This window comes from Chelonia mydas, chromosome 9, assembly GCF_015237465.2.
Source record: "Chelonia mydas isolate rCheMyd1 chromosome 9, rCheMyd1.pri.v2, whole genome shotgun sequence".
Classification (NCBI taxonomy): domain Eukaryota; kingdom Metazoa; phylum Chordata; order Testudines; family Cheloniidae; genus Chelonia; species Chelonia mydas.
In genome coordinates this window covers 76,062,607-76,086,541 of record NC_057855.1, presented here as the reverse complement: position 1 = coordinate 76,086,541, position 23,935 = coordinate 76,062,607, and the positions used below count along the sequence as shown (strand labels likewise).

General features: G+C 38.8%; 1 protein-coding gene and 1 long non-coding RNA gene across 5 annotated transcripts in view; both read left to right on the top strand.

Annotated features, from left to right (window-relative positions):
* EDA (ectodysplasin A) overlaps window positions 1–23,935 on the top strand; it is a 183,508-nt gene that overhangs the window by 41,589 nt on the left and 117,984 nt on the right. The gene's annotated exons all lie outside the window — the stretch shown is intronic.
* On the top strand, window positions 6,621–17,961 carry LOC122461719. The gene is made up of 3 exons (XR_006283838.1): window positions 6,621–7,099; window positions 12,548–12,686; window positions 16,409–17,961. It is a non-coding gene; the product is annotated as an uncharacterized LOC122461719 (long non-coding RNA).

Here is a 23,935-nt window from a genome sequence, read left to right as displayed (position 1 = left end):
AGAGAGAGAGAGAGAATTTAATGTGGTTTCTGCATCCCGGAGAGAGAGAAGAGACTGAATCCACAGGAGGCCTTCCTGACTTGTAAGACAAAGATATCCCTTTTGGGGTATAAAGTACACAGAGAGATTCCATTTGGATGCTTCACCTTAGGAGACAAAGAAACCAAGTAATTTGATGTCTCTGATAGGTGCTGGCCAGGTTGGCCAGTAAAATGCTAGAAAGGAGACTGGGGGTGAAAAAAAGCATCCTGAACAGACTGTCTCTGACATCTAAAACTTAATCTAGTAAGCTTTCACTCTTATTTGCTTGTAATGATCTCTACCTTTATCTTTTACTTGATATCACTTAATCCATGTTCTTTTATTAGTAAACTTGTTTTGATTTCATTATAAATCATCAGTGCTGTGTAAGTTCAGTAAAGTTTGTGCTTCCAGAAAGCTAACAGGTGGAGGTGTTTTACTGTCTCTGTAAAGGCAGGAAAGCTAACACTTACTCTGTGAGGGTTCAACCAGAGGGACTGGTTCCTGCACTAAGATGATTTTGGGGCTAGAAGAATACTAAGGTCAGCCTGCAGGGAATAACCAGGTTGGGCAAAGCCAGGATGAGGCTTGTGGGCTGTTGGAGTCAGTTCTGGATCAAAGCTACACAGCCACAAGACACCCAGGGTTACCAGGCAGACTGTGACCGAAGCTCTTACTGGCTTGGTGAACCCCAATACTTCGGGGGAGGAGGGAGATAAGTGTTGGCAATTTTAAATTTGATGCCTCTGTTTCATTAACTATACCTTTGCTTCGCTGAATATCCCTATTCTGAAACAAAGTAAATACTTTATATGTACTGTTCGTTATTTTGTATGCTTTTATCATGTCCCATCATAATTTTTTTTTCTCCAGTCTAACTCTCTTCAATCTCTCATGCACATCTTTCCATGTGCCTGATTATTTGTCATATCTCTAAACTGCCTTATGTTTACCATACTCCTTGTTAGTATTATGTGATCAAAAATTAACACTATAGTCCACTATGGTTATAATTTTGATTTACATAACGGAATTATATTCAGCATTCCTGTCTCTTAACATTCTTGTTTGCTTTTTTTTTATTGTTATGACACATTGAGTGGTAACTTCTATTAAATGGTCCAAAATGAAACCTATTTTTTTTCCTGAGTTGTTACAGTTAATTTAAAATCAGCAATCCAAAATGTCAATGACCAACAAGTTGTTTTTTTTTTTAAAAGGGGTGTGTGGGTGGGAGAGAGAGAACTGATAAAATCCAAAAAGTCCTACTGGGTTGGGTTTTTCAGAGAGTGGCGGGAGGAAGACTTGGGGTTTTCACAAACTTGGGAATCAGCTTTGAGCAATATCTATTCATTTCATTACTCCCTGTCTGGAGTGATACGGAACTTGTAGAAACTGAATTACTAGTAAGAAATTAACCTTTATATACTAATTTGTCATGAACCAAGAGTATAATGTGCGCCTAAATCTGTCATTTTTAGTTTAACCCATGGAACTATTTATGGAGGTGGTCTTCAGTAGAAGGCTGCTTGTGATTATATGAATTAAATATTTTGGAAACTAACTTTTCTTTCAAGTTTTAGAACAGGGAAACTGTACTCTAAATAAATTATATTCTATAATAAGTCATCCCACACATACCAGAAAACTCTTTATAACAGTTCCAGATATGTATGGTCCGTGCTTCTAGGCTTATGCTATTGGGTAGCAGTCAATGCAAAAATGTTATATTGAATTTGGGTGGGTATTGTGAACAATTATGTCTTTTACCCTTCTGAATCATTCGCTGTTTGTGAATTATGCCACATGGTAATTGAGGTAACTGGCACAAGCCATCAAGTTAGTGTAATAACCTTCTGAGCTTAATGAAGAGATGTAACCACATAGAGAAAACGTCCTCTGAAGAACATGCATAGTGTGCCTATAACCATTGACCTTAATAATTTTTCTGTCTGCATCAACTTACTTGCAATAAGCTTGCAGTAATTTGGAGCAGCATTCAGATCATGAGTGGCAGTTATGATGCTGAGCTTGTCTTTTCACTGCTGAGTTTAGAGTCTTTGAGGTTTGGATTAAAAAACTTCAATGAAACCACAAGAAAGACATCGGGTGAATAATTGAACAGGTGGAACAAATTTGTTAAATCTGTTATTAGGAAAACAGCAACTTGCTTTTTAAGTCGTAAATTAATCTGCAGTTTAAGTGTTCCATTTTGGGGTGGGAATATGAGAATCTAAAAATATCTATAAATATAAAGAAAAACTCCAAAAGAACTGATCCAAATTACAGTATGTTTGCCTTTTTTTTTTTTTTTGACATTATGTATATTAAAGTTCATTGGCATTGCCACTGTGATGCAGATGTGACTAAAAGTCAGTACATTTCATTTAGGTTAGTCCAGATTTTATTTACATGGTAACCAGTCATTATTTATATTGCACTAAGTTGTAAAGGCACCGATCAGAATTGCAGCCCCATTCTGCAAGTTGCAGTTAAACACACACATTAAGACAATACCTACCCCCTTCTGTTAGACAAGATTCTTCATGGGTCTCATCTTTATAAAATAAGACAGCTTATCTAGATGACATGGAATGGAATATGCAGGAGATGCAATATATATGTATTGTTCCCGCCACTATATTTCCTAGTGCTTTGTCTAGTCTAGTTTCAAATATCACAACTTCTTTTGGAAAGTTATTCCACAGCCTAATACATCTCAGTAGAATCTTCCTGATATTTAGCCTGGATTGTCCCTAATGTAATTCCATTTGATTAATTCTAGTATTACCAGGCAAAATAAATCTTTAGCCTTGCTATTTACAGATTTCAAACTCAACTGACTCTTACCCCTTATTCACTCCTTACTTAAGCCATGCATATTTTGCTTTCCAGATTTTTATTAGGTTGTTCACTTCTCCTTTCAAATTCAATATCTTTCTGGTAGTAGTGAAAATCCAGAACTGAATGCAATATTCCAGATTATGCATCATAGCTACACAGAGATATTATATCCCCAATCTATAATTTGATTTTTTTGCACATTTTGACACATCACTTCACAACCTGATGATCTAATTTGATGTCCACTGTGTCTCAGTATTTGTTTTCCATGTTTCACACTCGCATTGAATATAGTAATTTGGGTGTACATTTCTTTTGGAGAGTATGGGCTTTTGTTTCTCCATGTTAATCTAATTTTGCTGTCTTCTTCTCTTGTCTCCACCCTCTGTTTGTCCTTTTCACTGTTGTGAAATTTCTGCAAATTTGAGTAATCTGGGGGAGAGAAGTAGCCTGTTAAAAAAAATCTTAATTTCTTCATGTAGCTGCTCCATTTCTCTGGAATTTGTGTGCTTCCTTTACTGTAAGATAACTGAATCACTTCTTTTCTTAAATCGTGTCTTAAAAGGTGATTTGAATAATGGGGATGGAGAAGAATTGGGTCTGTAATTGTGTTCCTTCTTTATGATGTACAAAGTAGGCCAGAACATGTTTTAAGTCTCTTCTGCGCACTTTTAACCTTTTGGCTTGTCTGCACTTAAAACACAACAGTGGCACAGCTGTGCTGCTGTACCATTATGGTGTAGACACTACTTATGCTGAGAGGAGGGATTCTCCTGTCAGAGAAGGCAATCCACCTCCCCAAGAGATAGTAATTAGATCAATGGCAGAATTCTTCCATTGACCTAGTGCTGTCTACACAGGGATTTAGGTTGGCGTAACTAAGCTGCTGGAGAGTGTGGATTTTTTACACCCCTGACCAACGTAGTTGACCAACTTAATTTTCTAGTGTAGACCAGGCCTTAGAAATATCAGGAATATCAAGGATGGTATTCCATGCTTTTCTGTATGTCTCCCGTGGAGGATCCAAAGATGTAGGAACTTTTTGAGAACTTTGTCATCCCTTAATTGAAGGGACTGAAAAGTTGGCTCTTTAACAAAACTATTCTCTTGCCAATAGTTAGGCATTTGAGTTAAATAGGTGTTAACAAAAACAGAAAGTCTGAATAGAAAGTCCTGTTTGAATCAATTTCTACTCCCTTGGTATGTAAAACCCTAGTTGCCCATAGTCTTCCAGGAAAAGCAGGAGATAAGACCTGATTTTCCTAAAGTGTAAATATATGATGAAAGCCTTCCCCCACCCCCAGCCCCCTCAACTTTTTTGGCCTCTATTTATACATTAAAGAAAATAGCACAAACCTCTCCCTCCCCAACAGTCAATTTTAAACTTCAGCTTTCCTTTCTCTTTGTCTTTTGTGTCTTCTTCGCCTTTTTCTCCAAGTCACTGTACCTAGCTATGGTCCCTTTGTCTTTCTGTAGGGAATTTTAATATACTTTGTATTCCTGGAGAGGCTGATCTGTCTTAGTATTCATATAGCCCTCATCACTGTAGGATCTGAGGATCTCAGTCATGAATGGATTTTATCCGCACAACACCCATGCGAGGAGAGTGAGAGTATGTGGGTGGGTGGGTGAGAGTATGACCCCACTTTGCAAATGAAGAAATAAGGCACAGGGTAGCTTAAGTGATCTTGCCAAGGTCACACCTGAAGTGTTTGGCTCAGCAAGGAATTGAGCCCTGGTCTTTTGAGTTCAAAGTCCAGTCTAATCTGCTATCCATTAGATCATTTTTGCTTCTGATTCTAACCAAACCTGTGACTGCCTTCTAATTTGAAAACAGTTAACTGACTTTTAAAGTTCAGATGAAAGGCCAGATACAGTGAAAATTCTTGAATTGTGTTTTTATTTTTAAATCTACATTAACTTGTCAGATCAATGAATTGATGTCTCTTTCACCATGCAAAGAAATAAGCCAAAGCCATTAGTGTGCCAGATGTTGGGTTGTTAAAATCTCTATTCGTCATAACACAGTGTGAGTGGAGAATGTTTGTTGTTTGCCGAGACTTCCTTTTCATATGCAAGCAAAATAATCCAGGAGATGCCTTTGGTTGTTAGCTGGAAATATCCTGAGTGATCTTTTGCTGAGTAATAAATTTTTCCTCATTCAGCCTATGCATGAGCCAAAACAGACAGTTAACTCTTAAGTCAGACAGCAAGCATCTGATATCAGCAAACTGACCTGTTCGTTGAAAGGCAGCTCTTCAGTATTCATCAGGCGATCTCTTCCTTAGCAATGTGTTTCTCAAACAGAACCCATCATAAACTTATTGAAATGTAGTAGATCTCAAGCTGTTTGCATATGGTGTCATGATCTTAATTCTGCCCTCTTTTTACGTATGCAAGGCTGTGCAACCTAAACCCTAGCGTTTCCTGTTTTATTAATCTTTAGGCATGTAATTAGATTATCTTAATCCATACCAAAAAGAGGGCCTTGAAAACCTAAAGGATTAAAAAGTTATCAGGTGTCTTTTTTTTTTTTTTTTTGTATTTTGCAGGCAGTTTAGATGTACTGTAAATGTGTGTATATCCAAACTTTCCATTTCAAATGTATGCAGTTTTACAATTTGGGAAATATTACTATAAAGATCGAAGTAAAATGGTTGCAAAGTGTGTTAAGAGTTATGATTGTGCAATTACTTCAATATGTGAATTTAGCTTAGCTCTAGGTAGTAGAGTAAGTGGGAAATATTACACGTGCTGCTCATTTTCTTTAACAGAAGTTGCTATCTGTTTTCTGTCTATTGTATGGCCTTAGTAGAACAATTGAATGGAGAGACATTAAGTATTGCAATTGTAAAGTAGAATAGTAGCTTCTACTGGTCCCTAAAGACTCTGATGCTAACTTCTTTTAATTTTGTTGGAAGAATTCCTGTAATTTAAGTTTAGTGTAAACAAAGCACACGCACAAAACAGTTCGCATGGAGGTCACAGTGTCTAAATAGACATGGGGAGGAGTTTATAATGAACAACAGACTTAAGGAATGCCACACTGGAAAGAGTAGTCCGGGGTTCTCAAACTGGGGGTCGGGACGCCTCAGGGGGTTGTGAGGGTATTATATGGGGGGGTCACAAGCTGTCAGTCTCCACCCCAAGCCCCGCTTTGCCTCCAGCATTTATAATGGTGTTAAATATATAAAAAAGTGTTCGTTTTTGGTTTATGAGTGTGTGGGGGGTCACACTCAGATGCTTCCTAAGTGAAAGGGGTCACCAGTAAAAAAAAGTTTGAGAACTACTGGAGTAGCCAAATCAAAGTCCAGAAGAATTCAAGTCTCATTAAGATTTCCTTTACAAGACCTAGCATCCTATTCTGAAATAATCAGAGCTCAAAATAAGGCAAAGACCCTCATCCTGTTCTGAGGGGGAGAAAGTTGATCTTAATTTCAGTCAACAATTACTACTTGAGTAGTACCTAAAAAAACCAACCATCAGCTTACAGTTTCAAGAGCCATTTATTGACTCTCATAAAAACACTTTTTATTACAGTGGGAAAACTAACTTTTACTGTCTATTGTAATTAACACTGTAAAATGTTTATACAAAAGTCCAGATAGAAATTGAGTTTACAGGTACTGAATTCAATAGAAGTAAAATAAGCTCTTTGATTTGTTTTTTTCTCCTTTGGCAAGAAAGTATCTAGCATAATTTGAATTTGAGGAAAGCTCTCAACTCAGAATAACTTTTTCTTTTTAAATGTGAAAAATGCATCATAAACTGTTAGAAGAAGATCCAGAGAGAAAGAGAGTGAGAATGAATTTCTGCTATTGAAATTCTATAGAAATAAAACTTAGCTTTCTTCTTTGGGTGATTGTCCACATGTATTCTACTCTTGGTGCACATGCATCCCATATGCACGAGATAGGATTTTGTCCACTCGGGCCATACTTTCTTGTTACTACGTGTAACACCGAGATGGAGCTATCTGCTTTTCTGTGATTGCTAGTGATGATTTAGTATAGTTGTTGGGAAGGTAGTTAACTTTTAGTTTGCTCATTGGATTGAAAAACTTGCATCATTATTGCTCTGTTTTTCTTTTTTTCTTTTTGTTTTTGAGATACTAGGAACATTTGAAGGCTCTCTACTCATTTTCCCCACCTTTTGGCAACTGGCTTTCTTTTTTTCAGGAAGCCTGGACTGGGATCACCATGGACCAGTGGGTCCAAGAGATTGTCAGCAACAGGTATTGCATACAATTCTGGTTCCTTCCCACCCTATCTCTTCCCACCTCCATCCCTCTTTTGAGATAATATTGAAGCAAGAAGTGTTCTCTCTTTTGCATCTTGGAGCAGTGGAAGAGGTGCCCTTAGTGTTTAGGTGCAGAGGATTTTAATCCCATTATCTTATTTTTTCATTCCAAAGATGAAATAGTGTGTGGTTGGTATTCTGTTCTGGACCATCAACATTTCAACAGGTTCATCCGTTTCACATTCAGGATAGTAACTCTGGCCTCCATAACTCCTTCATTAGACTCTCAAGATCGATCAGCTGCTCTTGACCTTCAAGATGCCTATTTTCATATATTCATACATCCAGGTCCCAGGAAATAACTCTGATTTCTAGTAGGAACATCTCACCACCCATACATGGTCCTGCCCTTTGATCTTTCCACAGCACCAAGCATGTTCACGATGTGCTTGGCAGTTGTAGCAGCTAGTTTAAGGAGACTAGGAATCCAGGTCTACCCATATCTCAATGCCTGCTCGATATGGGGAAGATAACCCAAGCAGGTGACCAATTAAATCCAAGTAACCTTTATTGGTCTATGCCACACTGGGCCTCAAAGTCAGCAAAGAAAAATCAACACTTACTCCAACTGCAAGAATAGAGTTTGTGGGAGTCATGTTAGATTCCAGGTCAGCGAGAGCTTATCATCCACAAGAGGAGAGATTCCAAACTGTAGTGGACCTCATCAGTGAACATAAAGTTCACCCAAAGACATCAGTGAAAGCATGCCTCAGACTTCTGGGACATACAATGTCATGTTCCTGTATAATGTAGTTTGCCAGACATTACCTACACTCTGTGCAAAGATGGTTTTGAAATCCTTGTATCTACCCTGTAGACACCACATGAACATGTTGGTCATGGTTCCTCTTCACTAAGCTGGTGGAATGACCCACTTCAGGTGTGCAAGGGAATACGCTTGTCTGCCCCTCTTCCTACCAAAAGTCTGGTGACAGACACCTTTGCTCAGGGATGTGGGGACCCATCTAGATCACCTTCAAACTTGGGGCCTATAGCTCCCTCAGGAAGCTTTTCCATGGATAAATATTCTGGAATGCAGAGTCATCCATCTGGCATGCAAAGAATTCCTTCCTCTACTCCAGGATTGCAGAAATTGAGAGTAACCAACAATACTGTTGACATAATGTGTAGCTATAGAGCAGGAGGAGCCACTCTGTCAGAAGGCCATTTGGCTCTGAATTTGGCATGTTCATCAATTGATCTTATTGCTGTCTCTGTATCTTCCACACATTCAGAATTCTCTAGCAGATCATGTTAGCAGGCAGTTCTTAGACAACCATGAATGATCAGTCGAGGACTCAGAATTGCAGAAAATCTTTCACAAGTTGGGATTCTCAACAATAGACCTATTTAGCATTTTTTCTGATCTGGTCTGTAGCAAGTGTTTCATTCCTGAAGCAATTCTGATACAGGTTCTGTCAGATACATTTCTCACCTCTGGACACTGGGACTGATCTTTCCCACTGATCTCCATGATACTGAAGGTCCTGAGGAAGCTCTACAGCAAGATGCAGGATCAATGATCAGAATAGCATGGGCCAGGCACTTTTGGTATAGATCTGGTGAACCTCTTCATGCAGCCCCCAATTACCTTATCTGCTCTGCCCTACAATCTCTCAGGTCCTGTACCCAGACCCAGCATCATTGCATTGGAGGGCTCACATCCACCGAAAGAAGCAGTTCAGCTGAAATGGAGGGTTGCAAAATTGTAAAAAACCCAGCAGGCATTGCATCTCAAGGAAAATGAGCAGAAGCCTATCTTCCCTTCTCCTAACCCATCCTGTACAAAGGCAGACTTGGGTGAGCTGTCTGACATAGATGGACTAGTTGCCAAAACATATTTCACTTCCAGTGTAGAAAAGAAAGGTGTGAGTTCTTAGATTTTCATCTTTCTTTGTCCTAAGCTTGTCTTTCCTATTTCCAAATCATCAGAGAAATTGTAGCATCTGAATGATCTGTGCAAATTCCGCCCCTCCCCCCCTGTCCCCCCCCCCCCCCAAAAAAAAAACCCCACCCTGCTGGCAATAGGGCTTCCCACATGCTGCTGTAAAATATGCAGAAAGATGAACTTGCAACATTTTATGGTTCCTAAAAGTGACTTGTTAGCACACCAGTAAGGTCACTGGTAACTTTTCTTATTCTTGTTGTTAGAGCAAGAATTCCCAAAGATAGTTGAGAGGAATGATCACTTAATTTGAGCACTCTGCTGTTGGTTTTTGTGGCAGGGGTCATGACTTACATAGTTATTGATAAATTTGCATTGTCTATGACTAAAGCATGGATTCATCCAGGTTCTGAGCCTGAGGCAGGGACCTAAGGGGAGAGGCAATATTTCCCTATTCTAGGGCTGCTGTGGTCTGGTGTAGCTCCTATCACAGATTATAGCAGTCTCAAGGGGCTGCCCTAATTTGTGCCCAACAGCCTGTAGTACCTATGGGTCACCGTGGCTTCCAAGAAAGCTAGGACATAGGAATGCCCAACTATTCACCTAACCCACCTCACATACCTGCAGAGGGTGGTGATGCAGAACTGACTACCCCAGGGATTTTCCTTAGGGATAGTTTGCAGCTGCAGAGCAAGGATGACTCCCCCCCCCCCGCCATTAAAACAAAACAGGATGGCTTAGTGGTTGACTTCAGGAGATCTAAGTTCAATTCCTGGCTCTGGCACAGCCTTCCTGTATTACTCTGAGTAAATCTATTAATCCCCCATTCCATTTTACAATAATTATCTAATCACGATCCAACCCCTGTCAGATAAATATTATATTCATTTTAAAAATGGGCATATTGGGTTTGACAGTTAAGACAACTTTGAGTGAATATCAGTCAAGGTTAGAACTGTGCAGTTTCTGGTTCTCATACTTAAGCCAGTGGTGCTTAGGCCACACTTCTGTCAACTGTTTTATCATATTTGTTGTGTTTTTTGGGGGGGAAATTAGCTTTGAATCTAGGTATACTCTCTGAGGCCTTGATCCTGCAACCAGCAGATTAATACATACTAATTTCAAAGCGTGTGAGTAATTCCTTTGTAGTTCCACTGATGGGTGCCTAAGTAGTTTATTATCACTATACATCTGAGATTATATAGTTTATCTATATAGCAAGATGACTGTGGACTCCTACCATAGGTCTCCTGTATCTGCAAGTGGGTTAGGGCAAAAGGAAAGAAAGAAACTGAGGTGAAATTTTAAGTAAATATTCAGTGGCATTTTGTAAATAGATCTCATGAGAATTAATCTTATAATGAAAGTGTGTTAAACTGCAGTTCTTTTGGAACAAAAAATTGGCACGAGAGTTCAAATATGCACCCAGATGTGTAAACCTGATTGCATTTTCTAGTGCTATGTTCCTGACAGTAAATTGGCATACAGCACAGTTGGCAGTAGCTGTAAATTTGAGGAGCTGCAACTGGGTAGGGACAAAATCCTAGGCATACATGAATGGTAAGCTTTAGTTTTAATTTATCTCCTCAGTGTCTGTGTGAAAGACCAACATAAACAATGGGAGCTGACTGTGCAGGGGAAAGAGTGAAAGTCACTAAACACAAAGTAAACTGAAATAGATAAATATTTCTCTAATCTGTTAGCTACAGTAGTCATAGGTGTTAATTTAACAGTAAGTAAACACTCCAGCAGAATTGTATGGGATTTTTTTTTTATAGTTGACTGTCTTCTTAAAGCCTAGTAATGTTAAATTGGTGAGTCTGAGACCTCCCAACTTTTCCAGTGAATGGTTATTGAGTTGTTAATTTCTTCCATGGACCGCTGAGATAGTTGACTTCTGTTTTCTATAGTGGTCTATTTTATTGACCTTTTATCAAAATACTGTGATACGCCATGATTCTATCTTACGTTATTAGAAGGTTAAGGTTTGCATGCATTGTTGTCCTGGCTGTTAAGTTCAGCACTTAACACATGAAATCAGGCCTGCGAATTATATGGGGTTTTCCCAGTGAACTACAGATTTCAAGCCCTCCTATATGTTTACAGGGACAACTTGTAATTTATCAGGAAATTCCATTGTTGTTGGCTTCCCTGTTCTGCCTTCCTCCTTAGAAAATAACCAGTCAAAGCTTCCTGCATATGCTGAGAGGCTACCTTCTCCCACTTAGCACTTGTAGCAGCCAGTGCTCCTGCCTTTGTTCATACCTGATTGTCCACCAGTTCCAATCCCAGGTGCTACTGAGGCCTGGTCTATACTAGAAAGTTGACCTGGTTTAACTGGGGTAATTTTAAAACTGATTTATTTAATCTATTGCAGAAAGCTGTGTACATGCTCTTAAACTGAAATAAGAAAGTCCACATTGCCTTCTGCACCATGTTAAATAGATTTGTTTAGAGGTAAAGTAAAACCTATGGAACTCTCTCATGTAGACAGGGCCTGAGTTAGCAGCAGCAAAGTGCCAATCACAGTGAAGAGGAACAGCTCCCACACAACTTTTTGTAATCAAAAGTCTGGTGAGTTAACACGGATAGTATTATAGGATTCATAACTTGTAAAAAGAGAATGAGATAAGGTGAACAATGCTCTTGAACTACGAGTCCTCATAATCTGGTAAAATGGCTAGCAGTTTTATTTGATACTAATAGTATTTTACTTTAGTTATAAGATAATGCACATATTCCCTATCCATTACTTAGGGCATAGGACTGAATAATGTTTAACATTTTACTACAATACAACCTTGATTTTTGTGAATACCTGTCTTATCAACAACCAGTTGTATAAGACATTTCTCCCTCCCCATCAAGAAAATATCACAAAATAAAAGTGATGTTGATGAAGAACTGGTCGACATCCCTTTATATTCTGTTGCCTTAAGTGTGTTCAAAATCTCTCTGTAGTGGTTTGAAAGACAAGAAGAAAGACAAATACTGCAATTTATGTATCTTACCTACTGTAATTTTGAGATTTTCCTGTTTTTATTAACTCCTCAAACCCCAGTTCAGGTTGTTTGAATAGGGTATTAATGTAACTTGAGTTTTCCTGATCTGGTAGTTTTGCTTTACGAAAAGCAAGCTAACTTGTAATACTTGCATCTTGAGCAAGAAGTCCAGCTATGATAAACTGAAACCTTCTGTTATCTGTGAGGGGGTGGTTAAATAACATAGTGTTCTAGTCTTGTACTGTCCTCATTGTCATCTTTCCTTTCAAATACTCTCCAGAACTTTGAAAGCTCTTGATTTATCTCCGCCAAAATAAACATTTTATCCCAATTTGTTAACCTCAGTTTTTTGCTGACTATAACTGAAACTGCTACTTCCATTTTGAGATACTCCTTTCTTGATTGATTTTCACCTCATATGACAGGGCTAAGTTCTGGGAAGAACAATAGAACAGTTTGGCCTTGGGGTAAGTAATATCCCTTTTTTTCTGAACAGCTTGAAGGAGTGTGTCTCACTGTTCCATCAACCACACTTGTGCCTTTTGGACCTCTCGTGGGAGCTCTGTAGCAACTGTCAACATGTATGGATTCTTTTCTAAAGCAACACCCAAAACTGCAACAACTTTTCAACTAAGGTAATGGCATCAGAGCCCACATGGACTCCAAGAAGTCAAATATTTTGCAGCATTATTGATTCTCTATTTTTAGCCCCCTCTCCATAGCAATGGTACCTTTTTAGTGTTGGTTTGTCCTCTATTTGGATCTTTTCAGTTTAGTTTCTGTTTTATGTTCATATGGGTTTTCATTTCTCATTGTTTTAGAAACACTATTTTTTCTCAGATATTAACATTTGTAATTTATCTAGCCTAATGAGAAGAGACTGTCAGTTCATACAAAGAGCTTCCCCTTTAAAACTTGCAGAAGTCTATTGTCGGTCTTATTCTTTCCTCTAGGCACTGCGCATAGGTAGTATTATCTCTTTCCCGAAACTTACTGAGTTTTATTGCATTCAGAACTGAATTCCACTGATTGTAGACTATACTGTAGCAGCTCTTGCTAAACATGACTTACAGCTGGCTAATTGCACCCCCACCTGCAACTTGCATTCCTTTGTTAAAACTAGTTTTAAAAACTTCTTGAAACTACATTGTTCCCTAGTTTGTGACTGTGTAGAGATGGTAGACCTTTTTGTTTTCCCCACTTACACGTGCAGACCTACTGCTAGTAGTACTACTTATGACTCTAAAAGTAAGAGAATTTGTGCGCTACACTCCTTATTCAAGCTATTTCGTTAAAGTCCTATAGTTGAAGATACCCACTGCATGGCATTTTGTATGAGGAGCAGTCTTCTTTGTCCTTTCTATATTAAAGATGCTCAAACTTAGCTACAGGGAGAACTGCACCTACTTTCCATGTGGAGTCATAAATAGATCTGTTTTATTTCACCCCAAGGATGACATTTAAAATAATTTATTCTTTTACAGCTATACGTAGATAAAATATTTCTCCAAATTTAAAAGTTCCTTCCCCTCTCCCCCCTTATTCCTCCCTTTCTCTCCTGTCATTTTATGTCCACCAAATTTTTTTTCTAACCTTTCTCTTTCCTTTACTCTCTTTTTCCATGGGCTCCCCATTGCCATCCCTCCTCCTGCTAAATGGGTCCTGCATAGCATTGCATTTTAGACCAGGGCTATGCTTCTACCAGAATATTAAAATTGAAGATGGTCTCCCACTGCATGAGAAGTCTAAAATTATGCACCCATATTCTACATTAATAAATTTAAAGAAAAGGATAATGTAATTTAAAGGAAAGCTCTGTGTTAGTCTTTGCAAACTTTTCTCTACAACTGTTTCATCAGTTTGGATGCTTAGTTATGCTATAACTTGTTCACCCCATTTTTTGACTGAGTAATGTAATTTTCAAGTGTTAGAACAAAACAAAGAAGAATTCATTTTGTACTTGTCTGAATAGGCAGTCTGTTGAAACAAAGAGGACAGACTGAAAACAACCAGCACCATACCAGCCCAAGGCTACAAAAAAGATCTTGTTACAGTGACATGGTTCTCAGTATTAAGAAGGATTTTCCAAGCCAAAAATGCTGATTTTGAGGCATGAATGCAGATTTTTCATTTTTATTGGATGGGCTGATTTGCATTTTTACAGTGCATAGAGCCGTTCTCAAGGTTGAAACCTGATATCTTTCTTAATCAGTTTTGAAGAAAAGGAATGGAGATTTGGACCTAGCTGTTAAGATACTGTAATGTAGAATTCATAACATTAAACTGTTTTCAAAAAATAAAATTACCGTGTTTGCTCAGCACTATGTTAAAGTTCTCATAAAAAACCTGATTTTTGGTCAGGAATAAGCTGAAATATTTGGAAATTGAAAACTAAGATTCCAGTAAAAGTTTTGATTGTGAAGTTCTAACCTTAATATTTTTCATCTTCATTTTTGGTAACAAGTTAAAAGTCAACTTTTATTCCAGCAAAAACTTCCAGCAGACATCATCATAATAGTTATTATGTATCCATACAAGAGCATGAATTTATTCCAATGGCAGGTTGTTCTCCAAAGGACTTTGTATTGTTAAGCAAAGATAGCAAGAAATAATAATAGTAGGGCAATTAAAACAAATACTTAGTATGGTGCTCTGTCCCCCTCTAGTGATGGCTGGATTGCATGGAGGTTGAGACTACAATATCTTGGAGCTAATAGAGCTGGCTCTTTTAGCTCAGACAATCGAAGCTCATTGTTTCAGAACCAGAAGTCCTGGGTTTAGTCCCCACTGCTAATGACCCACCCATGGACCCCCTATTACAACATATATATTGCATAAAATATTCTCAATTCCATGTTAAGTGTGTGCTTAACACTTGGTTGTATAAGTAATGTGTTGATGCCTACATAAACAGCTGGTGAAAATGAAATTTTGGAGTAGGATAGCTACTGAAAATATACTATCTAAATATTATTCACAGCTCAAACATCTTCTCTTTCCTAATTGCTCCTCCTTCCTCTTCCTGGTTTAATCCCCCAAATCCATCCATGTTTAACCTGTTAAGGATTTTTTTTTTTTTTTTTTTTTTTTAAGAAAAGAACGCCTACACCAGTGGCCACAACCATACAATTTTGAGTGCAGGTTGGGAGAGGGAGACAGGTAGCTGCATGATAAGTACTCACCACTGCCATTGTAGAAAATCAGGCTGGGCCAGAGAGAAGGAAAGCTTAATTGAAGAATCCACTGCTTTCCTTGCGATCCTGTGTGTGATGAGCCTAACAGAGGAGTACTCTTCCTTTAACGTGCTTTATTGATGAGGAACAGAATTTCTGATAGTGTGAGTTACTCTTTTTTATATAAGTATTGAGAGGATATCAGAAAAGATTTGGGAATACAACTGAACTGAGGCAGTACAGGTTATGAGTTGCACTAAGGGATTATTACTTAAAGCGGTAGACTACCAGCACCTCTGGGACTTACAGCTTTCAGTTGGCTTTACTTCTCTTTCTGCTGCCCTCTTACACACAAGTTTGAATAGCTGAGACAATCCATGTTTTCCTATAGCCCAGCCATTGAATACTTACATATGCATAGAAAAACATCATGCAATGTGTAATAGTAGTGCTTTTCTACTCTGTTTTTATCATTGCAATGTGTGTTAAAGTAAAACTTTTTTTTTTTTACATTTTGAGAAGCTTTTAATGAAAATACTAAGTGACCTTCAACTGGATGTGTTTGGGAGTATTATGTAGATCAAGAGCACCAGAAGCTTATTGTACTATGATAAAAATTACTGCCAACTTTCATTCAGTGTTCTGCTTGATGCATGCATAATATGCTATGCATATATCAGTGTAATTTTAAGCATAGCTCATGGCCAGACACACAGCAACTAATCCATGAGACTATTTACAGTCAATCTTTTGCTACTCGCTTCTTTGCGTAATTCAGCAGAATAGGATGTGTCAACACTCAGATGTTTGAAAATGAGCCACTTTAGGGTGTGTGGGTGAAATGGTAAACCAAGACTGACTAGGTAGATGTTAGGACATGCTGATAGGCATCATGTCTGCTCAAAAAAGCTACTTTTAAATATATCTGATCTGACTGTTAGTGGAAAATTTACAGAACGCCAGAAGAAAGTAAAGTCCAGGATCTGCAGTGTAAAGTTTGCCTTCAATTGAAGCATAATTGATTTCTTAAATGAGTCAGCTAACATTATCTAGAACTCTGCATCTGTGCTCCCTAGGATGTTATAAGTTTGTCATCCTGTCCATATGTCTTTCACTCCTATGATAATGAAAATCCTTCTAAAAATTAAAATAATAGGGTTTTTTATCTCCTCTCCTCCTTTTAGGTATCAGTTTTATTACAGAAGGCTGTCTGTGACTACTGCATTTCCACTGTGCCTACTATGTGAAACACAAGCACCTGGAGATGACAGACTTAGTATTAGGATCTGTGTTTCTGTAGCTTGGAGACCTGCTTGCAAAAAATCCATAGTTTGCTTCCCCTTTGTATATTTGTGTGGATCATTGTAACTGAATACATTTAATTCACAGCTGTAACAGAAGTGCTCTAGCTAGTGCATCTGCTTTCAGTAATACAACCTGAATTAGAACTGTTTATTCTTAAACTCATTTTGAAAGAACTCTGGGATCCTTTCTAACATAATTCATAATAGTTTAGTGTAAATCTACAAATTATCTTCATATTCTGTGTGTATATTCTTATTAGTCTAAACCAACTGTTTTGACACTGGTACATGCACCAGTACTTTGTTTCTTTGATCCTGTGGGCTGTCTCTTTTGCCTTTTAATGAAACTTTTTGCTTGGCTGTTATATACCACTATTGTGCATCTCTTATTCAACTGTTTGAGTTCTTACAAAACAATGGAACTTAAGTTGGGGGTTTGAGCAGCATCAGAGATCACTGAGAGTTAGAACATGCATAGTTGCATAGGAGGCAATAGTTACGGCCAAGTATAGCTAGCCAAATTTTTATTCTGAAAGACCAGCATATTTGTTTAAACCAGAAGCCCACAGCTTTCTTAAAGTGTTTGCTATATTGGTATCTAACTTGGTACTCTCACTGCCACTCAAAGTAGACCTAGACATAGAGAAATCCTGGAGCTTTGTGTCTTGCAGCATCTGTGCAGTTGTCAGCACTTTCTGATGTCTTACATTCTACTCATAAATGAGTATTATTAACCCACATATATTATTTTTGGTTAAATCAACTGTCTGTTTATGATGTAGACTGCAGCTTGATCTCCCTTTAAAGAACTTCTCAGACCTTTTAATAGGGTGGACTACATCTTAATATAGTGTAATATGCGTACACCCCCCCCCCCTTCCCAATTACAGTCAACTAACATTCCTGTGGAAAGTGCAACAATTACTTATCTGGAAAAGTGGTAATGTATTTCTTTTAATTTCCAGTTGCTAAAATGTACAAGATGGAGAGCAGCACCATGTGACCAATAATAAGAATTGATTGTCTAGAGCTTGCATTATACTGTACATCATAATGTATCTCTGCTTGTCAGTAAAACTGCTACTTTCTTTTCTTGATTGTTTATATCCATTCATATCCTTGGATATGGTTCCTTCCAGCCACCAGATGATGTCCAGTGTTATGACATTATCCAGCCCCTACAAATAGGCTTACAGACCTCAGTTGTTTCCAACGGGTTTAGAACTAGCATTCTTTAGCTACCTAACTGAATAGCTTGAACAAAGAAGGTGGCAGAGGAGTAAATTTCAGAAGATTCGGAAGATTAATGATCACACATTAGTGTGCAGCTCTTCCTGCTACGCGAAGTGAAAACTGGCTTGCAGTAACTGAAAGTATCTATTACAGCAGGAGTGGCCAACCTGAGCCTGAGTAGGAGCCAGAATTTACCAATGTACATTGCCAAAAGCCACAGTAATATGTCAGCAGCTCCCTCCCGCCCCCACTCCCAGCACCTCCCGCCTACCGGCAGCTCTGCTGATCAGCGCCTCCCCCTCCCTCCAAGCACCTACCAACCAGCTGTTTCATGGTGTGCAGGAGGCTCTGGGGGGAGGGAGAGGAGCAAGGGCATGGCAGGCTCAGGGGAGGGAGTGGGAAGGGGGTGGAGTGGGGGTAGGGCCTGTGGCAGAGCCAGGGTTGAGCAGTGAGCACCCCCTGCCACATTGGAAAGTTGGCGCCTGTAGCACCAGCCCCGGAGTCGGTGCCTATACAAGGAGCTGCATATTAACTTTTGAAAAGCCGCATGTGGCTCCAGAGCCACAGGTTGGCCACTCTTGTATTACAGCACAGCTGATTTGTGGAGGAGCTAGCAGGACCATGAGCTGCCCACACTGCAAGGGTCTAACAAAGCTAAGTGTTGTAGGCTCCTTCATGATCAACTGTGAGAAGAGCAGACTCACTGCATCTCTGCACTTAGGCTTTTCTCCCACTTTCCCCCTAGCCCCCCAAAAGACTGTCTTCTAAGAAACCCAGAAGTTCTCCTTCTCAGTGCTCTGCCTGTTGCTTTCACAGGTCTGTTGGGCAACCTGTCCAGGGTTCACTTGTCTTAGCTGTGTCCAGACAGATAGCATGGTACCCAATCTCCAATGTGAAATCCAGCCCACTCAGTCTGTTCTATTGACAAGAAGAACTAGTGACATTCCAACTACTCACCCTAATCTCATGGAACAGTACTTTGGGGGAGTCTAAAGCATCTCTGGTGTGTTTATATTATCACCAAAGTAACTGAACACATTACTTTGGGCCAGTCTAGCGTCTTCTGCGGAAGCAACTCTGTTGATGATCAAAGAGGCCATTCTTTCTGTTGTCTTCAGCACTGGTAAGTGGCAGGCCAGCTTCTGATACATTGCCACAGGGAGTGGAGCAACATAGGGGCCACGCCAGGGGCAAGAGGAAAAAGAACAAAATGTTATCTTCCACCACGACCACCCTCAGCCCCATTCAGACATGCTCTGCATCCCTTATAAGTTTCAGCCATCAAGACATGTCCTGTCCGAAGAAGTTTCCCGCTTGAACTCTTGCTGGACTGGAACAGTCCAAGGATAAGTACTCACCGGAAGAAAAACTGACTAAAATCCAGTATATGTTAGACTCTGCATTCTAGGTTTATAATAAGATGCAGATTTATCATTTAAAGGGAATAGGATTCCTTCAGCCCAGAGAAAGGGACTAGAAAGAATATCTGAGTGCCTTTTCAGATGACTAGCATATTTGGGAGCTGAATTTTTGGGGTATTTTTTGTGGAGACGATGATGAACCCCTTGAGGATGATAAAATCCAATGGAAAGATGTGAACTAGAGAAGGGGCAGGATGGCCCAGATTACCATCACATAAGGGGGAAGTTTTGCTAAGTCAAAAAAGACTTGCTGCACTTAACTTCTAGGATTGCCCAAGTATTTAAACTGGAGGAATAGAAGTTGGCAGAACCAGTCCCAGAAGATCCAGCATTTTCTAGTTCATACATGCTCTTCAAATTCCCAGCTCTTTGTGGGTGTGCATATACATGAAGGATTTGGTGGATAGTGAGTGGCATTTCCCTGACTTTATCAATCTGTTGGTTGCTTTATTTTCTTTTATTTATTTCTAAGAAAGGATGTAGAGACTTTCACAGAGTTTCAAAGTGTATGTAGCTATCCCTGATACAGCTACGAGAAATACTATTCTCATGAAAATGGGGGAAACACTCAAGGACTCTAGACAAAAGAATATAGGCTTCTCTATAGAGGACATCCTGATCCTCTGAGGTTTCTCTGTAAGCTTTGTTTTTCACTGCTTATGCTACAGAAACTGAGCAGCTCGCTAGTGATCAGAAACAAGCAGTCAAACCTGGCCAAGACCTTGTTTTGGCCTTATCTGTCATGCCACATACAACACCAGCTTCATGCTCTATGGCTCTGTCGGTTACAACCAGAAGGTCCCGATAGCCAAAGCTGGGGTCTGCATACCATTCTCCAAAATAAAGCTGGCAGTCCTTGCCCCTAGAGATTTTTCTTTTTAAAGAGTTGGGGGTAGTGAGTACTCTAAAAAGTTAAAGCATTTATTTATGAGTGTGTAAACTAAAGCTCAGTCACAAAAATGACACCCATCCACACACTCTAGTTTCATTCCAGTGGCTCTCAATGATCTAGAAGTCAATTCAGACATTAGACCTTCATATCCTTTTCAAAAGAGTTTGTTCTTTGGCTGGAAATTCATTGCTTTTTGTCTTGGTGTATTTTTATATTATACGCATTTCCCATCTTCATTCTTTTAATCCTGTAAATTGTTTTCTAAGATTTTCCTACCTTTTCAAATATCCCCGTCATCCTTTCTAATCAGTTGTACCTGCATCAGTCAAAATTATGACACTCCAATTTATATCATATGACCAGATTCACACCATTGATATGAATGGTTTTGATACAAAAAAGCCTAATGGGATACAGTAAATTTTTCAAACTCTGAAAGACAATATATATAGACAAGATTGTTTTCAGTTTCCTAACATGAATTTTATAAAATGTTAGAGAAAGAAATTACATGAAATGAACAGAATTTGTAATTACTAGCATGGAAAACAGATTGGCTATTTATTGAGCACTCTCAATATGCTGAGCACTGTACAAACTGAAGGCAAACTAATACATGTGAGATTATATGCTCTTGTTATCAAGAAATAATCATTGATATTACTTGAAAAAACATACTGTCTGAATATCCTCATGAAATCCTATTTTAATTCATTATTAAGGCTACCGGGAGCTATCCAACACTTATTAAAACTCATTTTTTGCTTGTTTTTTAAATGAACTGTTCACACTAGTGACAATAAAGATGAAAGCAATAAAAGTGTGCTGTGTGCGGTTTCATTTGTAGAAGTGTCTTAACACTGGTGTTATAGATAGTACATTCTGTATTGAAAGCAGCAATTTGTCAATCTGGAAAAAAGAAATTAACAGGTTTCTTGGATGTAAACTTATAATTTTGTCCTTCAGTAGCTTTCTAGTTCAATACTGCTACAGGATTCCTGAAGTTTACTTTGCTGTTTTACTAGGACTACAAAACATGAATTGTGTCCAAATCTTGAAAAGCACAGGTTTCAAAAGCAAAGACTGCACTCTTTGCATCTGATCACAGGGCATACTTTGAGTTGGCACTATTGATTGTTTCCACCCCCCATCCATTATCTATTGTGTCAAGGAATCTAGATTTACTGAATCAGGCAATGATTATTATGCTGCTTGTTTGTCCAAAATCTTTGTCAAAATGAATTTTTCTTGATTTTTATTTATTGCAATATCAGTTGTGTGATTATCTCTCCTGCACGTTAGTTGTGGGTTTTTGCAAGGTAAGCTGGTGACTTCTACGCTTGTGAAGGCAAAACTGACGTGTAAAACTCAGAACCACTATATAGTATTGGGTAAAGATCATATTGTGTTTATCTCCGTCTTGAAGAGCGGTCCCTGTGTTTTTGGTAAAACTAAACAAGACAGCAGCCCAGTGATCTAAAATCATGATAGAATAGATGGTCAGATGCTTTGTTGATTGGGGACCATATAAAAACCTAGATAGGATATTTGCAGTCCCTTCCATTTATCACAGTTTTCATATTGAAGTGTTCCCCAACTCCATAGCAACTGGGAACAGATCACATCTTTGTCCTGTTTCTGTGCTTACATCCACCCCTCAGGAAGAATTCCCCAGAATTTTTTGCCTCCTAGTGGCACACACAGCAGATTCCAGGATGTACAAACTACTACTGCTCCCTTGTGCATATGCATTACAATACTATAATCATATACTATATTTCAAATACAATAGATTAATATAGAATACCCTTGTGGAGTGGTAGGTTTGCTATGCACACAGTATACCCGACAAACCCACAAAAGCAAGGACATGCCAAGTTAACCATACCTCCTTTTCCACCCACCAGCACGCACCTTGTTACCACAATTATGATATAGCACATGCTGCAGCCTTATCTCTGACCCATTCCACTTTACCCCTTGCAACACTACTGAGTGGGGATGTTTGTTGTAGTATTTTGTGTTGGGAGGGGGTAACGTAGAACATGGCTGACACCACAGGGTGGTATATTAGTTTTGTAGGGTTTTTTAAATGCAGAAATGGAAACATAAAGCAAATTTACAGTGTGGCTCTTTAGTGGATGGGCTGCACAAAAGTTTGAGTTTGTGACTGGCTTAAAGTTAACAGAGCTGGGTCTTTTGATCTCAGGCAGTAGAGGTTCACACTTTTTAGATCTAAGGGACGCAGGTTTAATCCCCACTGCTGATGATCCACCCAGAGACATTGCATTACATAAGATTAGTCAAAGTGTGAGGACATCTTTTATAACAGAGGAGGCTTTAAAACCTTCTGTCTTGCAGAATAAAATCTGACAGAAAAGTGTAGGTGCTGACAGTTTTTATCCAAGATGCATAAATTACTTTATTTGATAAAAATTTAATCTGTCATTAGTGCATAAACTTTCTTATGATGAATAATGGTTATAAATGACCCTAAATACATTTTAAAAGAACCTATACTGTGCACTGGGTCTACTCAGGATTAATCTCTCTACAAACTTTTATATAGAAAGACTACAGTCAACAATGAATGCTCAAACTGCCAAGGACAAACTTCAGCTATAGCCTAATTTCAAGGACTGGCTATTAAAAATGTATTAAAAGTAACCAAAAGTCCTTTGCATTTAACATTCGGAGAAATTTCACATATATTGGCCTACTTACTTTTAGCAGAAAAACCTGAATTTCTACCCCATTTTACAACACAACACAAAATACGGTGTTGCTAACAGGGACCACCAGAATACCGGGCTTTCTCTCTATGGTGATGGGCACTTTTGACTTAATTATTTAAATTCTGAAAATAAATAATTTGAAATCACTGCACGAGGTTTTCTTTTTTATATTTGTGCTGTATGCTTGTTCAACAAAAGTCTCTCTTGTGCACCTATCTGTGAAGCAGAGACTGATCAGGATTTCTTCAGGTGACAGCAGCAGTGAGGTCAAGCAGACTGTTTCTCTTCCCCTGTGCTCAATGTCCCCTGCAGGTGTCAAGCCAGCATAGGGCTGTTGAGGAGGGGAAGTAGCTGCAGTCTCAGTGGCTTGCTAGTGAGGAAACAAGTTGTTGAGGGGAGAATACAGTTAGGAGGGTATGGAAACATGCTGGAGGAAAGAGAGGACTCCTCTTGGAGCCCCTGTTCACCTAGAATTATCATCAGGTTACTCTCCAGTTTTAATTTGGGTCAGTCTTTCAACCAGTGAAGAAATTGTGTGCACCATAACAAGTTAATCCATCTCATTGAACTATATCGAGGTTAAGGTTGTAATAACTATACTTCATTAATAGCTGATGTCTGTTAATGTTGTCTCAAAGCCATATAAATCATAGAATCATAGGACTGGAAGGGACCTCGGGAGAACATCAGTCCTGCCATGAGTGCAGGAGACTGGACAAAAGTATTATCTAGACTATCCCTGACAGGTGTTTGTCTAACCTGCTTTTAAAAATCTCCAAGGATAGAGGGTCCATAACCTCCCTAGGCAATTTATTCCAGTGCTTAATCACCCTGACAGAAAGTTTTTCCTAATGTCCAATCTAAACCTCCCTCGCTGCAATTTAAGCCTACTGCTTCTTGTCCTGTCCTTGGAGGTTAAGAAGAACAATTCTTCCTCCTCCTCCTCGTAACAACCTTTTATGTACTTGAAAACTGTTATCATGTCCCCCTTCAGTCTTCTCTTTTCCAGACTAAACAAACCCAGGTTTTTCAATCTTCCTTCATAAGTCATGTTTTCTAGACCTTTAATCATTTTTGTTGCTCTTCTCCTGGATTTTCTCCAATTTGTCCACATCTTTCCTGAAAT